Here is a 21,430-nt window from a genome sequence, read left to right as displayed (position 1 = left end):
TGGGGCTGAGAAAATTGGCCTCCAACAAACACAACCATCTTCCTTTGTAACAACAGAAAATGCTGGAAAAACTCAGCAGGCCAGGCAACATCCGTGGAGAGAAAATAGGGTCAACATTTCGGGTGAACCCTTTTTCAAGACTGTTTTAAAAGAAGAGTTGAGGGAGGGGACCCGAGTAGGACTGGAACAAAGAGTGTTCCACATATCCCACAAAAAGGCAGGCATAGCTAGGACCCATGCGGGCACCCATAGCAACGCCTTTGATTTGGAGGAAATGAGTAGAGTCAAAGGAGAACTTGTTCAATGTGAGAACAGGTTCAGCCAGGCGGAGGAGGGTAGTGGTGGATGGGGACTGGTCGGGTCGCTGTTCAAGGAAGAAGCGGAGCACCCTCAGGCCATCTTGGTGGGGGATGGAGGTGTAGAGGGATTGTACGTCCATGGTGAAAAGGAAGCGGTTGGGGCCAGGAAACTGGAAACTGTTAAAGTGGTGGAGGGCGTCCGAAGAGTCGCGAGTGTAGGTGGGAAGAGACTGGACAAGGGGAGAAAAGATAGAGTCGAGATAGGAAGAGATAAGATCTGTGGGGCAAGAACAGGCTGAAACGATGGGTCTACCAGGGCAGTCCTGTTTGTTGATCTTGGGAAGGATGTAGAAGCGGGCTGTGTGGGGTTGGGGAACTATGAGGTTGGTGGCCGCGGGGGGAAGATCTCCAGAGGAGATGAGGTCAGTGACAGTCTTGGAAACGGTGGTTTGATGTTCGGTAGTGGGGTCATGGTCCAGGTGGAGGTAGGAGGAGGTGTCGGAGAGTTGCCGTTCAGCTTCCGCTAGGTAGAGGTCGGTTCGCCAAACAACAACAGCACCACCCTTGTCAGCAGGTTTAATGACAATGTCAGGGTTGGATCTAAGAGAATGGAGTGCTGCATCTTCCTTTGTGTTTGGTATGACTACAACCATTTACTAATAAACCATGGTAGCATAATAATTTTGTAATTCACACATAGGCACATGCACAAGTTTAACTTATTTACCTTTTTCCTTTGCCAGCACTGTTGTAGCTGCAAATGGATACATTTTTCATTACATTAATGATAATTAGGGTCTTCGGAGTGCATACAGGATTGGGCCATGGTAATTCTAATAACATTACTAAAAATTGTTTCAATATTAAAGACACTTACACGTAGTTAAACTAAGAAATCACATTATAAGCAGGTTTAAGGAGGTTATAATCAGTGCTTAGAAACATAGAAACATAGAAGATAGGAGCAGGAGTAGGCCATTCGGCCCCTCGAGCCTGCTCCGCCATAAAATTAAGAGGGGCATAGATTAAGTGGATAGAAAGGACTAGACAGACTAGATGCAGGAAGGATGTTCCTGATGGCGGGGGAGTCCAGAACCAGGGGTCACAGTCTAAGGATAAGGGGTAAGCCATTTAGGACAGAGATGAGGAGGAATTTCTTCACCCAGAGAGTGGTGAACCTGTGGAATTCTCTACCACAGAAGGCAGTAGAGGCCAAGTCATTAAATATATTCAAGAACGATTTGGATATATTTCTTAAGGCTAAAGGGATTTAGGGATATGGGGAGAAAGCAGGGACAGGGTACTGAATTTGGATGATCAGCCTTGATCACATTGAATGGCGGAGCAGGCTCGAGGGGCCGAATGGCCTACTCCTGCTCCTATCTTCTATGTTTCTATGTTTCTATGTTTCTATGTTTCATACGCACCCACGGACATCACAAAATACGGCCCATAGATATGAATATGAATATGGGTATAGGTGTGAATATAGATACTGTGATGGATTGTTATGTAGTTATTGACATGTAAAATCATAGAATCCTACAGCACAGAACCAGGCCATTCGGCCCACCGTGCCTGTGATGTCTCTTTGAAAGAGCTTTACAATTAATCGCACGACCTTGCTCTGTCCCCATAGCTCTTTGATTATTCTTCCAGAACAATTCCAGGGAGCGCATTCCGACTCGTAAAAATAAGCTATGCAAAAAAAAATCCTTATCTCCTCCGCCCTGTGTCCACTTTTTACCGATTCCTCTGCTTCCCTCATCAGTTTAAACACCTCTATTGATGGTGCCATTAACTGTCTCTGCTCATAATGGAATAATCCCAGCGTTTCTACCCTCCACATGTAACTCCAAATAACTTCAATTATATATACATAGGAAATATATACGTACATATCATTATTTCTCCTGTATGTTCAATAAGGTTTAAGGAATATAAGAATATAGGAACAGGAGGAGGCCATTCAGCCCATCGAACCTGTTCTGCCATTGAATTAGACCACGGCTGATCTGGGATCTTAACTCAATTTATCCGCCTTGTTCTGTAACGCGTAATAACCTTGTCTAACAGAAACAGTTCAAATCTCCTCCGTTGCACCACTGACTCCTCCTCCCAGTGATTAGCAGCTGATTTCTTGCACAGTAAAAGCTGTTCCTGAGCTCAGGAACTATAAATAAATTAATCATTTTGCGACCAAAGCCTTTGTTCTCCATTACTTACATAATTTCTCATTAAGCACTTGGAGCTCTGAAATATTAAAAATTGTCAGCTGCAAAGTGTTTACTTTAATACTAAAGCTAACTCTTACCTGGGGCTAATTATGCAGTCGACACTATCAATTTTACTGGGGTCGATAATGGCCCAGAATTTCGGGTCGGGGGCTTCCCGCGGGTGCGAGCCTCCGACCTGCACTTATATAGCGCGCCGGCCGTTGTGCTGTGGGCCCGCGTGGGATTCTGATCCTGGGCCTCCTCCAACTGCCGGCGTGCAGTGCTTGCGTATCCCAGGGGCGCAGTTAGTTTGATGCATCCCCTGGGATCACGTGGGCCATGGGCAGCCAATCGGAGCAGGGAATACTTCATTCATAAGTTTGACAGGAAGAGCTGTCAAACTTATAAATACTATAAGCCCCAAAACATCACTAAATCTTCAAATAAATTAAAAAAAGACATCACATTTTAAAAATTACCATAAATTACATGAAATAACTATTTTAAATAATAATTTAAATTTTTGAAAAAAATAATTTTATTTTCTAACGGGGCTAAAAATAAACTTACCTTTCTTTAAAGTATTTAAAAACAATAAACCTGTGGAAAAAATGTTTTAATTTTAATTAATTCACCACTTACCTTGTAAAAAGCAGGCCTTGCTCCTGCTTTTTAAAAGTGTAACTCCTGGAGACTTACCCTCCTGGGAAAACCTGCAAAAATAACGTAAGTTCGATGCGCACGCACAGCCTCTGCTGCGCACGTGTTCCACCTGTGAACCCCTTCTTTCAGGGGAACAGAAGTGCCGGTTTCCCACGCATGCACAGTGCATGCACAAAACCGGCACTTCCGTTGGGCTTACGGGTGAGCACCCCGTGCGTACTCACCCGTGGAGACCCGAATTTCTGGGCCATTTAATGTATCCCACTCATTAGTACCACAGGATGTGACATCGACACATCATTGCTAATTCCACATTGAACTGAAAAATGGAGGTGTGGTAGGCCAGCTGATGAAGACGATAATAATTCGAATACATGTATTCAACGTTTCTCAATCTTAAAGACGAAACTACTTCCATTTATAAAGCGCCAATAACATCCCAACGCGATTCACAGGAGAATAATCAGACAACATTGGACACGTGGGCACATAATGTGATATTAGAACATAGAGCCCAAAGCTTGTTCAACCAAGTTGGTGTTAAGGAAAGGCTTAAACGAGGAGAGAGTGTTGGGCCTCGATTTTCCTGGAGCCGTCGGGCGGGGTTTCAGGCGGGTGGGGGCTGAAAATCGCAGAAATAGGGGGTCACGACCCCCCCTGCCCGATTCCCCGCCCGACTTTCACCCCCATTTTTCAGCGCGACCCGAATCAGTCCCGCCCACAGCAGGCGGAAATGGTCGGCGGGAGCCTAATGATCAATAATTGGCATGTTTAATCCTATTTTCAGGGGCCCTTGGAATTTTCAGCCTTTCCCCACGTAAACCACGCCTGGTGGGAACACCGCTGGTGAAACCTGGCATGAACAATGTCGGCTTGCTTGCTTTCAGCTGCAGGTCAATCAGGATGGAAGAGATTTAATCAGCCAGCATTTGTAGGCTGCAGAACCTTGTTGCTGAAGGCTTGGGGCAACTTGTTGAAGGCTTAGGCACAGCTGTGGAAGGTTGGAGCCTCACACACTTCTCCAGTGTGAGCTCCTGGGAAGCCCCTCTCACCACCCTCAATCAGCGCTTCCTCGACGGAGGCATATGCCAGAAGCATTGGAGGCCTTTTGTTCCTTCCCTTCTTGGCATTAGAGGATCTCCAACAGCAGAGGAGGCTGCAGCAGATCCAGCAACAACAGCAGCTCCAGCAACAGCAGGAGCACCAGCAGGAGCGACAGGCTGCGGCTCAGCCACCTGAGGCAGCACAGGCCAGAAGGGGCCAGCGCATGGAAGGCTGTCGGCGCAGGAGATACCCCCCAAACAGGGTCTATAGACACAGGGTGAGCTACCTCAACATGACTGAGCAGCAGTGCCAGAGGCGGCTCTGACTTTCGCGGGAGGTTGTGGCTGACATCTGCGCAATGCTGCAGCAAGACCTGGAGCCCAGAGCACCAGGTCCACACTCCTTACCAGTGGCCATCAAAGCCACCACCGCACTCAACTTTTATGCCTCAGGCTCCTTCCAGGGATCAGCAGCAGACATCAGCGGCATCTCCCAGGCGGCCGCACACACTTGCATCAAACAGGTCACCGATGGCCTCTTTGCCCCCGCACACAATCACATCCATTTCACCCGGGATCGCGCAAGTGTGAGGGCGTGAGCGCGTGGATTAGCTCAGCTGGCAGACTTTCCAAGGTTGCAGGGTGTCATTGACTGCACACATGTGGCCCTTAGGGCACCCCATTGTAATCCAGGCATTTTTGTCAACCGCAAGGGCTTCCACTCCCTTAACGTTCAGCTGGTGTGTGACCACAAGAAGGAGATTTTGCATGTTTGTGTCAATACCCTTGCAGCTGCCATGACTGCACGGTGGCATAGTGGTTAGCACTGTTGCCTCACAGCGCCAGGGACCCGGGTTCGAATCCGGCCTCGGGTGACTGTCTGTGTGGAGTTTGCACATTCTCCCCGTGTTTGCGTGGGTTTCCTCCGGGTGCTCCGGTTTCCTCCCACAGTCCAAAGATGTGCGGATTAGGTTGATTGGCTATGATAAATTGACCCTTAGTATTAGGGGGATTCAATACGTGGGGTTACGGGGATAGGGTGGGATATGTGTTGGTGTAGGGGTTATAGGGATCGGGTGGGATATGTGTCGGTGCAGGCTCGATGGGCCGAAATGGCCTCTATCTGCACTGTGGGGTTTCTGTGATTTCTGTGATTCTGTGACTCCCTCATACTGTGCCAGTCTACTGTGCCTCCGCTATTCAGTCCGCCAAATGAACTTCAGGGATGGCTACTTCGAGACAAGGGATATCCCTGCGGAGTTGACTAATGACGCCGGTGAGGAGACCAGCCGTCGAAGCTGAGGAGCGCTACAACTCCAGCCACATTTCCACCAGATGCATTATCGAGCAAGCCATCGGATTGCAAAAGATGCGCTTCAGATGCCTCGATAGATCAGGTGGAGCCCTACAGTACTCATCAGCCAGGGTCTCCAAAGTCGTTGTGGTATGCTGTGTGCTTTACAACATGGCACAGCGTCGTGGCTTGCCGATTCCGTAGGACCAAGAGGCTCCTCACAGAGCCGCCTCAGATGAGGATGATGCTGAGGAGGAGGAGGATGATGAGGAGGACGAGGAGGACGGAAACGAGCATCCTGCAGAGGCCCGTCAACCAGCGGCACCAGTGCGCGAGAACATTGCTGGGCGGAATGCAAGGAACGCACTCATCCTGGGCAGATTTGCATAGCCTGGTACCTCAAACACTGTAGCCTCGCTGCTTCTTAACTGACCATGGACAGTGGCCCATCCCTGCGCATTTCTACCTATTGGACCAGCTTGCTGACATCTGCAAGTAATCCTAAGGCCTCAATGTGAAATCCCCATTCGCCAAATGACAGACGCCACAACTGCAGCAGTTGCCACCACATATTTTATGTACAACAAAGTGATGGCATTAAAACTATATACAAGACTTCTCACCCAAGTGACTACCCTTGTGATTAGTGGTGGTATTTTACTCTTACGCGTGCTCCTACGTAGTGGTACCCCGTGGCCTCAGCAGATGTGGAGGCCCCTTGCTCACTTTGCTGCTGCTCCTGTCTCGACACCTTTGGCGGGCGTCCTCTGGGGTGGCGAGCCTGTGAGGGCTCGCCAGCAGTCTGCTGCTCCTGCGGCTGTGCCGGGGTTGAGACTCCTATCTCACTTGGGTGTGGACTCTGGTGGGGCTCTGACTGAAGGCTCTGAAGTGGCATGGAAGTGAGAGCCCATGGAGAGGAGCCCCCACTTCCTTGAGGTGTGCCAACAACCTCCCTCTCATAGGTCAGCTCCCCCTCAGCGCCTGCAAGTGGCTGGAGATCACATTGCTGCACATATGGGGGGGGCCATGGGGACCCGTCTCTGCATTGGAAGTCCTGCTCAGAGGGATTTCCATGAAGGTCTGGTTTCGGTGCTCAATAGACGCCCATCGCTCCTCAAGAGATGTCATTCTATTCTGAGCACTCACCATGTTTTCCATACCCTGGCGGCTAAGCTCCACCATGGCCATAGCCCTCCTCTCCTCGGCTGCAGCCCTCCTCTCCTCGGCCACAGTCCTCCGCTCCTCGGCTGCAGCCCTCCTCTCCTCGGCGGTAGCCAGCCTTACCACGGAGGAAGCCATCCTTTCCGTGGTGATGCTTTCATGCGCCAATGACTCCAATAAGGCTCTGCTCATGTTCACGATGGACTCCTCCATTCGCTCCACACTCGCAGCGACCCTGGAGACAAAACCTGCCAGAGACTCCTGCATCTGTGCATGGAGATCCATCACCTCCTCTCTTGCGGATGGACCCAGAGGCATAGGGTCGACATGCAGCTGAGCTGAGCTGGCAGAGGCCTGCGCCCTCCGACGAGGACTCTCCACTGCTGTCCCTGTCTCCACAATCTGCTGATGCTCACTTGTGAGCTGTGAAACACCAGGTGACAACACTAATCTACGTCCCAAAGGCCCCCCCCGAGATGTGAGTGTTTGCGCTGTTGCTGGGTGCGCTTACTTCTGCTGACGCTGCGCCCTCAGAGGCTGGAACTACCTCTGAGGAGTCTGGCTGCAAAGCCTCTTCCTCCTCGGCAGTGGGGACAGGGGCTCCGGATGGTCCTGTGGGGGAGTAAAGGAAAGAGTTAGAGGTGTGATGCCAAGGCGACTTGCACATTGGATTTGGCATATACTCATAAGTCCAAATGATGTAGCTTCAGAATCATATCAGCGACTCATGCTATGTCAATGTGAGAGATGGGAAACTATTCTGTTACCAGCTTGCGGGCTTGCTCCTGTCTCTCCTGCCCCAGCTTCCACAGGCACGTCAGCCCCAGCAATCTCCATCACTGCTTCCTCCCAGAGGCTCAGGTGGGCAATTGAGGGTGGTCCTCCTCCAGTCCTCGCTCGCTCTCTCCTATTGTGAGCTCTCTTTTCCTGCAATGAGGGAGGCAAGTGGAGTTTGAGTGAGAGTGCAGGAGTGAGTGTAGAGATTGCATAGCATAGATACTTAGAAGGAGACAAAGATGGTGTGAAGCTGCAAGACCAAGGGCCCTCCCTGTGTGTTGTCAGTTGTGTTCCAAACATCAGAGTGAGAGGCAGTGTGAGGGCTGCATGGTGGAATAGTTATGTGAATGTGAGCATAGAGAGAGAGGAATGGGCAAGGGTGCATGGATGTGACTGTGAAGTGGGATGTGGAGGAAGAGATTGCTGAAGCTGAGTGCTGTTGGGGAAAGGCAATGGGGATCAGGAACTTCATACTTACTTTTCCTGTGCGGTGAAGGTCATGGAAGCACTTCCTGCACTGTATCCAGGTCCGTTGGGTGACTCCCTGAGTTGACCTCTGCAGCCACCTCCATCCATGCAGCCCTGGTCTCTTTGGGAGGCCTCTTCCTCCCTGAGCTAGGGAAGAGGACCTCCCTGTGGGCCCTTACCCCATCCACCAATGTCTGGAGTGACGCCTCGTCAAATTTGGTGGCAGCTCGGCCTCTGCCGCTGGCAGCAGCTGGTGCAGGCTCCTCTGCCATTCCATACGACTGGTTGGGAAGCCTGCAGAGGTTGAAAAGCTTGCTGGACACTTTAAAAGCACCACGAATTATGACATCATAATGTGGGTCTTTCTGACTGGAAATGGACAAGTAGCAAGTGTGCCCACACGATGGAATTAAATTGGCCAATTGAGGGAAAATTGCGTGCAGCTGGCTGACCCAATTAGATTCGGGTCAGAACCCGCCATTCGGGGAACCCGACAATTCCCCGCACCTTCGGGAAAATCGGGGCCTTGGTGTGGTGGAGTGGTTTGAGGGGAGGCACTTCCAGAGATTAGAGACAAGACAATTGAAGTCACGGCCAGCAATGTTGGAATGATGGACGTTGGGGATTAATAAGAGGCTGAATTTTGAGGAGTGCAGAGGTCTCTGAGCTTTGTAGGGCTGGAGGAGATTATAGTGAGAGGGAGGAGCGACACAAAGCTGGGTGGGCGTGTGTGCTGTGAGGAGGATGCCGAGAAACTCCAGTATGATTTGGACAGGTTGGGTGATTGGGCAGATGCATGGCAGATGCAGTATAACGTGGATAATGCGAGGTTATCCACTTTGGTGGCAAAAACAGGAAGGCAGATTATTATCTGAACAGCAATAGACTGGGAGATGGGGAAGTGCAACGAGACCGGGGTGTCCTTGTGCACCAGTCGCTGAAGGTAAGCATGCAGGTGCAGCAGGCGGTTCAGAAGGCAAATGGTATGTTGGCCTTCGTAGCGAGAGGGTTTGAGTACAGGAACAAGGGTGTCTCGCTGCAGTTGTACAGGGCCTTGATGAGACCACACCTTGAGTATTGTGTGCAGTTTTGGTCGCCTTATCTGAGGAAGGATGTTCTTGCCATGGAGGGAGTGCAGCGAAGATTCACCAGACTGATACCTGGGATGGCAGGAATGATGTCTGAGGAGAGATTGGGTCGATTGGGCTTATACTCGCTGGAGTTTAGAAGAATGAGAGGGGATCTCATTGGAACTTATAAAATTCTAACAGGACTAGACAGACTAGATGCAGGAAGGATGTTTCTGATGGTCGGGGAGTCCAGAACCAGGGGTCACAGTCTAAAAATAAGGGGTTAGCCACTTAGGACAGAGATGAGGAGGAATTTCTTCACCCAGAGAGTGGTGAACCTGTGGAATTCTCTACCACAGAAGGCAGTGGAGGCCAATTCATTAAATATATTCAAGAAGGAGTTGGATATATTTCTTAAGGCTAAAGGGATCAAGGGATATGGGGAGAAGGCAGGGACAGGGTACTGAATTTGGATGATCAGCCATGATCACATTGAATGGCGGAGCAGGCTCGAGGGGCCGAATGGCCTACTCCTGCTCCTATATTCTATGTTTCTATGTTTCTATGAGTTGATAAGAAGGATGAAAAATTATAAGTCGGTTGGTTGCTGGATCTGGAACCAAGGTCGGTCAGGGAACATAATGGTGATGGTGATTGGTACTTGGTGCGTGATAGGTTATGGGCAGAAGAGTGTTGGATGAGCTCAGGTTTATGGAGTGTTTAAGATGGACGGTCGGCCAGTAGATGAATGGAATGCATGAGTCTGGAGGTAGTAAAAATATGGACGAGGGTTTCAGCAGCAGATGAACTCTGGCAGGAGCAGGTAAATGTTACAAATGTTGAATTAGCTGGTGTTGGGGAGGGTATTGGGTCAGCTCAGCGTCTTAAAGCACGCCAAGTTTGTGAACAGCCACGACCGGAGCTAAAAGATATTAAGTACTCTATTCCGCTGTTTCTCAAGCCAAGTCTTCTACATGCATTTTTTAATAAGCTCATCTACTTGTCCTGCCACCTTCAAAGATTTGTATAGGATAGCGACATGGGAGAGTAATGACAGGACAAAATTCAAATCTGATGGGGTAAACAGAATCTCGAATTTCAGTCGCTCACTCGTGCAGTTAGAGAGGGAAGGGGATGCGGTTGTGGAAATAGGACGGGGAATAATTGTCGTCACTCACCTTTGTTCTTATCTTCCAGGCTCTTGTCTAAGAAAAAAATCATCAAAATTGCAATGGAAGCGATCGGAATAAAAATGAGCAATATCGTCACAATTTTAATGTCTCTTTACAACAGGCAACAGATTGCAAAGGAAAATATTTTGCAGGCATTTACCGCACTCATTACAGCTCAGCCTGTCATCTGAAACAAATGTCATAGGAAGAATTTAAAATTAAGTAACATAATATAAATTTGTGCTAAGTGTAAGACTTGATAATTGGGAATAAATGAACTTTGTAAATAATAGATTTATACCCATTCAATAGAGGAAATTGTGCTGTTCTAATAATTTCCCACATTTAGTTCTGCATCTTAGAAACATAGAAAAATTGGAGCAGGATTAGGCCATTCGGCCGTTCGAACCTTCTCCGCCAATCAATATGGCTGATATTTTATCTCAATACCATATTCCTGCTCTCTCCCGATACCCCTTGATGGCGTTTGTGTCTTGAAATCTATCTAACTCCTTCTTAAATATATTCAGTGACTTGGCCTCCACAGCCTTCTCTGGTAGAGAATTCCACAGGCTCGCCAAACATTAATGGGAGAAGGGGAAGTGCAACGAGACCTGGGTGTCCTTCTGCACCAGGTCGCTGAAGGTAAGCATGCAGGTGCAACAGGCGGCTAAGAAGGCAAATGGTATGTTGGCTTTCGTAGTGAGAGGGTTCGAGTACAGGAACAAGGATGTCTTGCTGCAGTTGTACAGGGTCTTGGTGAGACCACATCTTGAGTATTGTGTGCAGTTTTGGTCGCCTTATCTGAGGAAGGATGCTCTTGCCATGGAGGGAGTGCAGCGAAGATTCACCAGACTGATACCTGGGATGGCAGGAATGATGTATGAGGAGAGATTGGGTCGATTGTGCTTATACTCACTGGAGTTTAGAAGAATGAGAGGGGATCTCACTGAAACTTATAAAATTCTAACAGGGGATAGGGTGGGATATGTGTAGGGGTTACGGGGATCGGGTGGCATATGTGTCGGTGCAGGCTCGATGGGCCGAAATGGCCTCTATCTGCACTGTGGGGTTTCTGTGATTTTGTGATTTCTGTGACTAGACAGAGTAGATGCAGGAAGGATGTTCGCGATGGCCGGGGAGTCTAGAACCAGGGCTCACAATCTAAGGATAAGGGGTAAGCCATTTAGGACAGAGATGAGGAGGAATTTCTTCACCCAGAGAGTGGTGAACCTGTGGAATTCTCTACCACAGAAGGCAGTTGAGGCCAATTCATTAAATATATTCAAGAAGGAGTTAGATATATTTCTTTAAGCTAAAGGGATCAAGGGATATGGGGAGAAGACAGGGAACTGAATTTGGATGATCAGCCATGATCTCATTGAATGGCGGAGCAGGCTCGAGGGGCCGAATGGCCTACTCCTGCTCCTATCCTCTATGTTTCTATGTTTCTAGTGAAGAAATTTCTCCTCATCTCAGTCCTAAATGTCCTACCCCATATCCTGAGACTGTGATCCCTGGTTCTAGACCCCCCAGCCAGGAGAAACATCCTCCCTGCATTCAGTCTGCCTAGCCCTTTCAGAATTTTATACGTTTCAATGAGTTCCCCTCTCATTCTTCTAAAATCATGAACTTATATAACAGGAACATTAAACAGGTTGAAAATGGTGTCAGCCGCGCATCAGTGAGGAGTACTCTTACCTTTGAGTCAGAAGCTTGTGGGTTCAGGAGCAAAATCTAAACTCACGCTCCCAGTGCAGTACTGAGTGAGCACTACTCTCTCAAAGGTGCCGAGTTTTGGGTTAACCCGAGGCCCCCTCTGTCCTCTGAGGATGAACAATATCACATGGCAAAATACAAAGTACAAGAGTGCACCTCCCCCCCGTGTCCTGGACCATTGCTTGTCTCCAGTAAAGCATAATAACAATGGATGATCTGGACATTATCATATTTCTGTTCGTGCGGGATGGCTGTATGAAAATCAGCAGCCACATTTCCGACATTACTAAAGTGACCATCCTTCCAAAGTGTTTCAAACGCTGGGAAGCGCTTTGGAACATTCTGAGTTTGATCAACGTGTATACATAGAAACATAGAAGATAGTAGCAGGAGTAGGCCATTCGGCCCCTCGAGCCTGCTCCACCATTCAATGAGATCATGGCTGATCATCCAAACTCAGTAACCTGTCCCTGCTTTCTCCGCATATCCCTTGATCCCTTTAGCCTTAAGAAATATATCTAACTCCTTCTTGAATATATTTAATGAATTGGCCTCAACTGCCTTCTGTGGTAGAGAATTCCACAGGTTCACCACTCTCTGGGTGAAGAAATTCCTCCTCATCTCTGTCCTAAATGGCTTACCCCCTATCCTTAGACTGTGACCCATGGTTCCGGACTCCCCGGCCATCGGGAGCAGCCTTCCTGCATCTAGTCTGTCTAGTCCTGTTAGAATTTTATAAGTTTCAATGAAATCCCCTCTCATTCTTCTAAACTCCAGCGAGTATAAGCCCAATCGACCCAATCTCTCCTCATACTTCATTCCTGCCATCCCAGGTGAAAGTCTTCTTGTTCTAATAAAGTGAGATTTTGTACATTACAGAAAAACACGGTATTCGATGTTAAGGAGAGTGGGATCAGTGGGTGAGTGAGCAACAATTTGGAATGGCAACACCTGGGGCCGGGAAGTATTTTTCGTTGGGTCAGCGGGTGTGTTCGCTGGCGGGTCAGGTGGGAAAATGTTTTTTTTGACAGCGGTCCATGACCCCGCTGTCAACCCATCACCGCACGCCTTTCCCAGATGTCCGGTCTCTCAGTGCTGGACAGACAAGACACGCAGCGCCGCGGAGGCAATCCAGGTCATTATGACCTTCTTAACAACCCATTATGATGAATTTTGAACTTATCATTACATTACACAAAACTGCGTACAGTTTTGGTCTCCTTATTTAAGGAAGGATATATTTGCATTGGAGGCAGTTCAGAGGGGATTCACTAGGTTAATCCCAGAGATGAGGGTGTTGACTTATGAGGAAAGGTTGGGCAGGTTGGGCCTATACTCATTGGAATTTAGAAGAATGAGAGGTGATCTTATTGAAACATACAAGATATTGTGGGGCTTCGACAAGGTAGGTGCAGAGAGGATGTTTCCCCTCATGTGGAAATCTAGAACTCGAGGGCAAAGTATCAGAATAAAGGGTCGCCCTTTTAGTACTGAGATGAGGAGGAATTTCTTCTCTCAGATGGTCGTAAATCTGTGGAATATTCTGCCTCAGAGAGCCGTGGAGGCTGGGTCATTAAATAGATTTTTGCAACATAAGGGAGTGAAGGGTTATGGGGAGCGGGCAGGGAAGTGGCTTTGAGCCCAAGATCAGCCATGATCTTATTGCATGGCGGAGCAGGCTCGAGGGTACAAGTGGCCTATTCCTGCTACTATTCCTTATCTTATGTTTATGAGGTCACCCACGGGGTCCACGCTGCCCGGATCACGTCAGGCAATCTGGTCGGGTGTTGTCTGACCATGGAATCATCTCATTACTTGACAGCTGCAAATGTGCTATAAAAGCACCCATCTCACAGCTGTTCACTTTCCAAGCTCAGAAGCTGTTGCTTCCTGCATTTGGAAGCCAGATTGAGCTTTATGCAGGTTGCAAGTGTTTGGAGTAAACTTTCTATCCAGTGTCACCACGTTGGAATAAAACCTCTCTCATAGAAACATAGAAACATAGAAGATAGGTACAGGAGTAGGCCATTCTGCCCCTCGAGCCTGCTCCTCCATTCAATGAGATCATGGCTGATCATCCAAACTCAGTACCCTGTCCCTGCTTTCTCCCCATATCACTTGATACCTTTAGCCTTAACAAATATATCTAACTCCTTCCTCAATATATTTAATGAATTGGCCTCAAATGCCTTCTGTGTTAGAGAATTCCACAGGTTCACCACTCTCTGGGTGAAGAAATTCCTCCTTCTCTCTGTCCTAAATGGCTTACCCCTTATCCTTATACTGTGACCCCTGGTTCTGGACTCCCCCGCCATCAGGAACATCCATCCTGCATCTGGTCTGTCGAGTCCTGTTAGAATTTTATAAGTTTCAATGAGATCCCCTCTCATTCTTCAAAACTCCAGCGAGTACAAGCCCAATCGACCCAATCTCTCCTCATACGTCATTCCTGCCATCCCAGGTATCAGTCTGGTGAATCTTCGCTGCACTCCCTCCATGGCAAGAACATCCTTCCTCAACACTAACAGATAGCTTCTGTCATCTCTAAGTCACCTGCCATCTATTGCATCAGCATTGGTGCCCTTGAAACTATCTCACCTTGGTCCTCACAATCCCACCAGGTTCAGTCACAACACCAGCAGCTCAAGGCACACCAGCAGCACCAACACCAAAACCAACCTTCTCAGCAGTTAACTGAGGAAGCACAGGAAAGAGGACATCAGCACCCGACCACATTGCTGGCCGGTACGCCAGGGATGGCCCCACTATGGCCAGATTTACTTCACTTGACGCTGCAAACCCTGGCTGCCACATGATGCGCCAGTTTGGCACCACCCCACACCAATCCATAAGGCATCCATACAAAGCCCAAGCCATTCGTTTCACATTCATGACCATTGCGGGGGCTACCGTTATGTCTCACCATGCACTGCAACTCACTAAGCCACTTCTAAAGGATCAGAAAAATCTGTCCAAGAACACAAAGTGTTGAAAATAAATATTTCAGTGTCTGACAGCACATTGACAGAAACTTCACATGAACATTGGCTAAGACACACAAGTGCTTAACCTTGTGTGTTCTTCGTTGGTTTGATTGGACTAGGATGAGGGTGAGTGTGAGGGGTGGCTAGTGAGATGGGGAAGTGGTAATGTATCTGAGGAAGGATGTTCTGCCATGGAGGGAGTGCAGCGAAGATTCACCAGGCTGATACCTGGGATGGCAGGAATGACGTATGAGGAGAGTTTGGGTTGATTGGGCTTATACACGCTGGAGTTTAGAAGAATGAGAGGGGATCTCATTGAAACTTATAAAATTCTAACAGGACTAGACAGATTAGATGCAGGAAGGATGTTCCCGATGGTCGGAGAGTCCAGAACCAGGGGTCACAGTCTAAGGATAAGGGGTAAGCCATTTAGGACAGAGATGAGGAGGAATTTCTTCACCCAGAGAGTGGTGAACCTCTGGAACTCTCTACCAAAGAAGGCAGTAGAGGCCAATTCATTAAATATATTCAAGAAGGAGTTGGATATATTTCTTAAGGCTAAAGGGATCAAGGGAAATGGGGAGAAAGCGGGGACCGGGTACTGAATTTGGATGATCAGCCATGATCTCATTGAATGGCGGAGCAGGCTTGAGGGGCCGAATGGCTTACTCCTGCTCCTATCTTCTATGTTTCTATGTAGCTGGAGGGGGATGCGTGGATGTGCCAAGTAAGTTGGTGTGAGTAAGGGTGTGCAGGAGTAGGGTAGCGAAGGCAGAGTGATGGGGATGTGATGCGTTGTGCCGCAGGATGAGGTAGAGTGAGGCTTTGCAGTAACGTTTCATGATCTACTGAAATCATTGAATGGTTTGCTCAAATAAAGCCTGGTCCTCCTTATGATATCGCTGCTGGTGTCCTCCTCTTCAATGTGTAACTAGGCTACATTGATCTCCTGGGGAGCCCTCTTTCGCACATTGGAAGGGAAGAGATCCTGTCTGTTTGCTGTGTCTCCCTCCGTAAGCATATGGAGGGAGTGAGGGGAGAGCCTGGGTGCAGCCGTGCCCCTCTGTGCAGTGCTTGTCAGTGTTTGCTGAACCACAATTCTGTAGAGCACTGATAGTGCAGCCGGCAAATCTAATTTCTCCATGATCCCTTGAAGCAAACTGGCTGAAGACGCATCATCAAGTGACGTCATCAGACCCGCTTCTTTCAATTTGCTGGCAAACGTGCTGGGCGGGCTTTGAGTACAGGAACAAGGATGTCATGCTGCAGTTGTACATGGCCTTGGTGAGACCACACCTTGAGTATTGTGTGCAGCTTTGGTCGCCTTATCTGAGGAAGGATGTTCTTGCCATGGAAGGAGTGTAGCGAAGATTCACCAGGCTGATACCTGGGCTGGCAGGAATGACGTATGAGGAGAGATTGGGTCGATTGGGCTTGTACTCACTGGAGTTTAGAAGAATGAGAGGGGATCCCATTGAAACTTATAAAATTCTAACAGGACTAGACAGACTAGATGCTGGAAGGATGTTCCCGATGGTTGGGGAGTCCAGAACCAGGGGTCACAGTCTAAGGATAAGGGGTAAGCCATTTAGGACAGAGATGAGGAGGAATTTCTTCACCCAGAGAGTGGTGAACCTGTGGAATTCTCGACCAAAGAAGGCAGTTGAGGCCAATTCGTTAAATATATTCAAGAAACATTTGGATATATTTCTTAAGGCTAAAGGGATCAAGGGATAGGGAGGGAAGGCAGGAACAGGGTACTGAATTTGGATGATCAGCCATGATCTGATTGAATGGTGGAGCAGGCGCGAGGGGCTGAATGGCCTACTCCTGCTCCTATCTTCTATGTTTCTATGTTAACGTCGTCAGCCACTGACCCGCCTAGTTTGTTAAAATCCAGCCCCTAATGCGAGTTTCGCTCGCCATCCACAACCGGCCAGAAAACAGCGCCTTCCTGGCGGGCGTGAGCGGCAATTCGGGTGGCAAGAAGATGCCGACATGTCTATTGACTACCAGTTCCAACAGTCAGGTAAGGCACCAGGGAAGGGTTTCCCAATGGTGGGCAAGTTTTACTCCCGCTGTTACAGAGGCCCCACGATGTCTTTGTTCCTGAGAGCAATTCCTGGCCCAGGAGGAGAATAATTTGTTTTTAAATTACAATCTTTCAGATCGAGACTGGAATGAATCGGTAAAACCCCCTCTATTAATTCTACCCTTCAAGATTACCCACTAGGTAAAAGCAGTTAAAATTGATGTCCATGAATATTATCACAAATCTTGAAATAGATATTTGTCATTAAGGTATTATTTTCACCTTTATCTTTTATATCGTCTTTGAGTTTCTTCAGTTCTGAAAAGAAAGATAAACCCGTCTTCATCTTAACTGGATGGTTTTTGACTTGGTCATTTTTACTTTGTACTCTTTTTTCCAGTGTGTAAATATTGCTGTCCAGATTACTTGTCACAACATGGAGAAATGGAGGGGTGATGTAATGGTCACATGTTTTTCTTGGACAACTGCACTAACAGGGCCCGTGATACTTCCTGTTGGATATTCAGTTCAGTTTAAATCAGTAGAAATCCCCGTCACGAGATGCTAGTTTGGTATCTTACCACTTGTTTGTGGGACCAAATTGTAGGGTTGGATGTTGGTCTTCCCCAGCATAGAGGGAACCTGACACGATTGGTTGTAGAGCATTTATAGAGCATGAACATCAGTTGAAGGAAACCAGGGCTGGTCAGAAAGCACAAGAACAGAGTAGTTAAAAAATGCAGGGTGTAATTTTCTGGTTTTAATCTGCTGGAGAGTGAGAACAATTGTGTGTGTGTGTGTGTTTATATTTGTGTGAGAGAGTTTATGTCTGAGAGACTGTGGGTATGAGAGAGGCAGTGTATGTGTGTGAGTGGGTGAGAGAAAGTGTGTGTGTAAGAGTGAGTCTGTGTGAGTGAGTGAGAGTGAGAGAGGGACAATGTGTGTGAGAGTCTGTGCGTGTGAGAGAGGATGTATGTGTGAGTGTTTGAGAGAAAGTGTGTGAGAGAGAGTGTATGTGTGAGAGACTGTGTGTGAGGGAGGCAGTGGGTGAGCGAAAGGGTGTGTGGTAGAGTGTGTCTGTGTGTGAGAGACAGTGTGTGTGAGAGAGGGAACGTGTGTGTGTGGGTGAGAGAAAGATTGTATGTGAGAAGTTGTTTGTGTGTGCGAGAGACTGGTGTCTGAGAGAGTCAGTGTGTGTGAGTAGGTGAGAGAAAGAGTGTGTGTGGGAGAGACTGTGTGTGAGAGGCAATGTGTGTGAGTAGGTGAGAGGAAGAGTGTGTGTGGGAGAGCCTGTGTGTGAGAGCGTGAGAAAGAATGTGGGTGTGAGAGGTTGTGTATGCGAATTGGTGAGAGTGAGATTGTTTGTGTGTGTGAGGGAGGCAGTGTGTGTGAGCAGGTGAGATAAACAGTGTGTGTGTAAGAGGGAGAGAGAGAGAGAAATAGATTGGACTGCCATCAACTAGTTGCAGTCAAATATTTAAAAATTTACACGGGTGAAAATTAATTCCTTTTAGAAGCCAAGGTTGGCTCACTTCTCACTGCAAGTTACATCAGTAACGAGCTTGGTAAGCGTTGCCAGTAGCGGCCCTCCATTATTGATCATTTCATCTATAGCCAGCAAAGATGAAATCCATCAAACAAAAATGCCAATCAGCTTAGAAATCCGTAATCCTTTCCAAATCACTGGCCCGGAATTAGCAGTCAGCCGCAAAGCAGAGGCATTCGCCGCTGGCCCTGAGGAAGGTTGCACACAGAGATCTCGCGGTTTCTATGGCGAGAAGTTTCCCTTTTTCAAAGCGTAATTGATTTCGGTGCAGTGCAGTGGGGATTCCCTAGTGCGATCTGCTGTGACGTCAACACACTGCCTAAGCAGCCAGTCAGATTGCAGCATTCTCGCAGGCAGGGAACCAGGAAATTAGATGTATCTTTTATCCCGACTTGTTAAAAATTTTACAGGGTGCAACATACAACTGGCGCTCTCACAGGACTATATGGTAGAACCGGAAAAATCATGAACAATCTTATTTGCAGTAACCAAATTAATATCATACTTGAGTTTATGTTAGAATATGTATAAAGTAGCACCAGCGTACAGGGTGGGGGTACCGAATTAATCCATACCCTGAGTTAAACGGTATATAGTTCTGTATTTTTCCAGCTAAGCTTGAGGTGATGGGAAATTAAACTGCAAAGCCAGCTGCAGCTCGTGGGGAGATTGGGGAGGATGCCTATTCAACCAGGCAGGGCAGCATACATACAAGATACTGGCCCAGAAATTTGGGTCGGGGGCTTCCCGCAGGTGCAAGCCCCCGACCTGCACTTACCTAGCGCGCCAGCCGTTGAACTGTGGGGCCCTCATGGGATTCCGATCCTGGGCCTCCTCCAGCTGCCGGCATGCAGTGCTTGCGTATCCCAGGGGCGCAGTTAGTTCGATGCGTCCCCTGGGATCACGTGGGCCATGGGGAGCCAATCAGAGCAGGGAAATGCCCATTCATAATTTTGACAGGAAGTGCTGTCAAAACTTAGAAATACTACGGGCCCCAAAACATCACTAAATCTTCAAATAAATTTTTAAAAAACATCACATTTTAAATAAACTATAAATTACATGAAATAACTTTTAATCAAAAATTTAAATTTTTGAAAAAAATAATTTTATTTTCTAACGGGGCTAAAAATAAACTTACCTTTCTTTAAAGTATTTACAAATAATAAACCTGTTTAAAAAATGTTTTAATTTTAATTAATTCACCACTTACCTTGTAAAAAGCAGGCCTTGCGACTGCTTTTTAAATGTCTAACCCCTGGAGACTTAGCCTCCCGGGAAAACCTGCAAAAAAAATGTAAGTTCGATGCGCACGCGCTGCCTCTCCGTGCATGCGTTCGAACTCTGAACCCCTTTGTTCAAGGGAACGGAAGTGCCGGTTTGCCGTGCATGCGCAGTGCATGCAGGAAACCAGCACTTCCATTGGGCTTACGGGTGAGTACCCCGTGCGTACTCACCCGTGGAGACCCGAAGTTCTGGGCCAACATACACAAGGTGACCTTTGTTTGTTTGTGAAGCCACAACATGGTTTGTCTCAAAGACAAAATGGCTTACATCGAAGTCTGGTGGAACTAATTTACAAATATGCTTGCCTTGCTGAAGTAACATGAGCAGGTTACAAGGACAGAATCTGTGCTTTGCAGAGGTAGGTCGGACCAGTAGGCCGATTGAACAAGAACTGTTATCTTATGAGAACCTGTTACTGAGCCAGACCATCTGGCAGAGACAAAGGACGACTGTGGCTCTAGGCTACAAGAGTAGATAAGAAAAAGCCATGGTGTTAAAGGAGTTGGAATAAGTCAAACTAGCAAACAACATGATTAACTGCGGGATGTGGGGAGAAGCGTAAGAATGTCACGTGGTAGAAGCATTGGATATAATGGAATACTAGAGACTATGATTGATAGATTTGTATGTGCCCCTAGGGCAGGGTGTGATTGGTAAGATTATGTATAAGAATGTAACTCACAAAACTTTTGGTGGAGTTGGACCCGAGAGCGGTCTCAGAAGGTTCCCCCCAGGCCTGTGAATAAAGACCGTTTGAACCTCCGGTCGAAGTCTGTCATCTGTACTATAGCTAAGTGATTGGGCAGAAGCATGGCAGATGCAATATAACGTGGATAAATGTGAGGTTATCCACTCTGGTGGCAAAAACAGGAAGGCAGATTATTATCTGAATGGCAATAGATTGGGAGAAGGGGAAGTGCAACGAGACCTGGGTGTCCTTGTGCACCAGTCGCTGAAGGTAAGCATGCAGGTACAGCAACCAGTTATGAAGGCAAATGGTATGTTGGCCTTCGTAGCGAGAGGGTTTCAGTACAGGAACAAGGATGTCTTGCTGCAGTTGTACAGGGCCTTGATGAGACCACATCTTGAGTATTGTGTGCAGTTTTGGTCACCTTCTCTGAGGAAGGATGTTCTTGCCATGGAAGGAGTTCAGCGAAGATTCACCAGGCTGATACCTGGGATGGCAGGAATGACGTATGAGGAGAGATTGGGTCAATTGGGCTTGTAGTTGCTGGAGTTTAGAAGAATGAGAGGGGATCTCATTGAAACTTATAAAATTCTAACAGGACTAGACAGACTAAATGCAGGAAGGATGTTCCCAATGGCCGGGGAGTCCAGAACCAGGGGTCACAATCTAAGGATAAGGGGTAAGCCATTTAGGACAGAGATCAGGAGGAATTTCTTCACCCAGAGAGTGGTGAACCTGTGGAATTCTCTACCACAGAAGGCAGTTGAATATATTCAAGAAGGAGTTAGAAACATAGAAACATAGAAGATAGGAGCAGGCGTAGGCCGTTCGGCCCCTCCAGCCTGCTCCGCTATTCAATGCGATCATGGCTGACCAACCAAATTCAGTACCCTGTCCCTGCCTTCTCCCCATATCCCTTGATCCCTTTAGCCTTAAGAAATATATACAACTCCTTCTTGAATATATTTGATAAATTGGCTTCTATTAGATACATTTCTTAAGGCTAAAGGG

This window comes from Somniosus microcephalus, chromosome 32, assembly GCF_052327205.1.
Source record: "Somniosus microcephalus isolate GS21.2 chromosome 32, FLI_Smic_1.0, whole genome shotgun sequence".
Lineage (NCBI taxonomy): Eukaryota > Metazoa > Chordata > Chondrichthyes > Squaliformes > Somniosidae > Somniosus > Somniosus microcephalus.
This window is presented reverse-complemented; position numbering follows the sequence as displayed.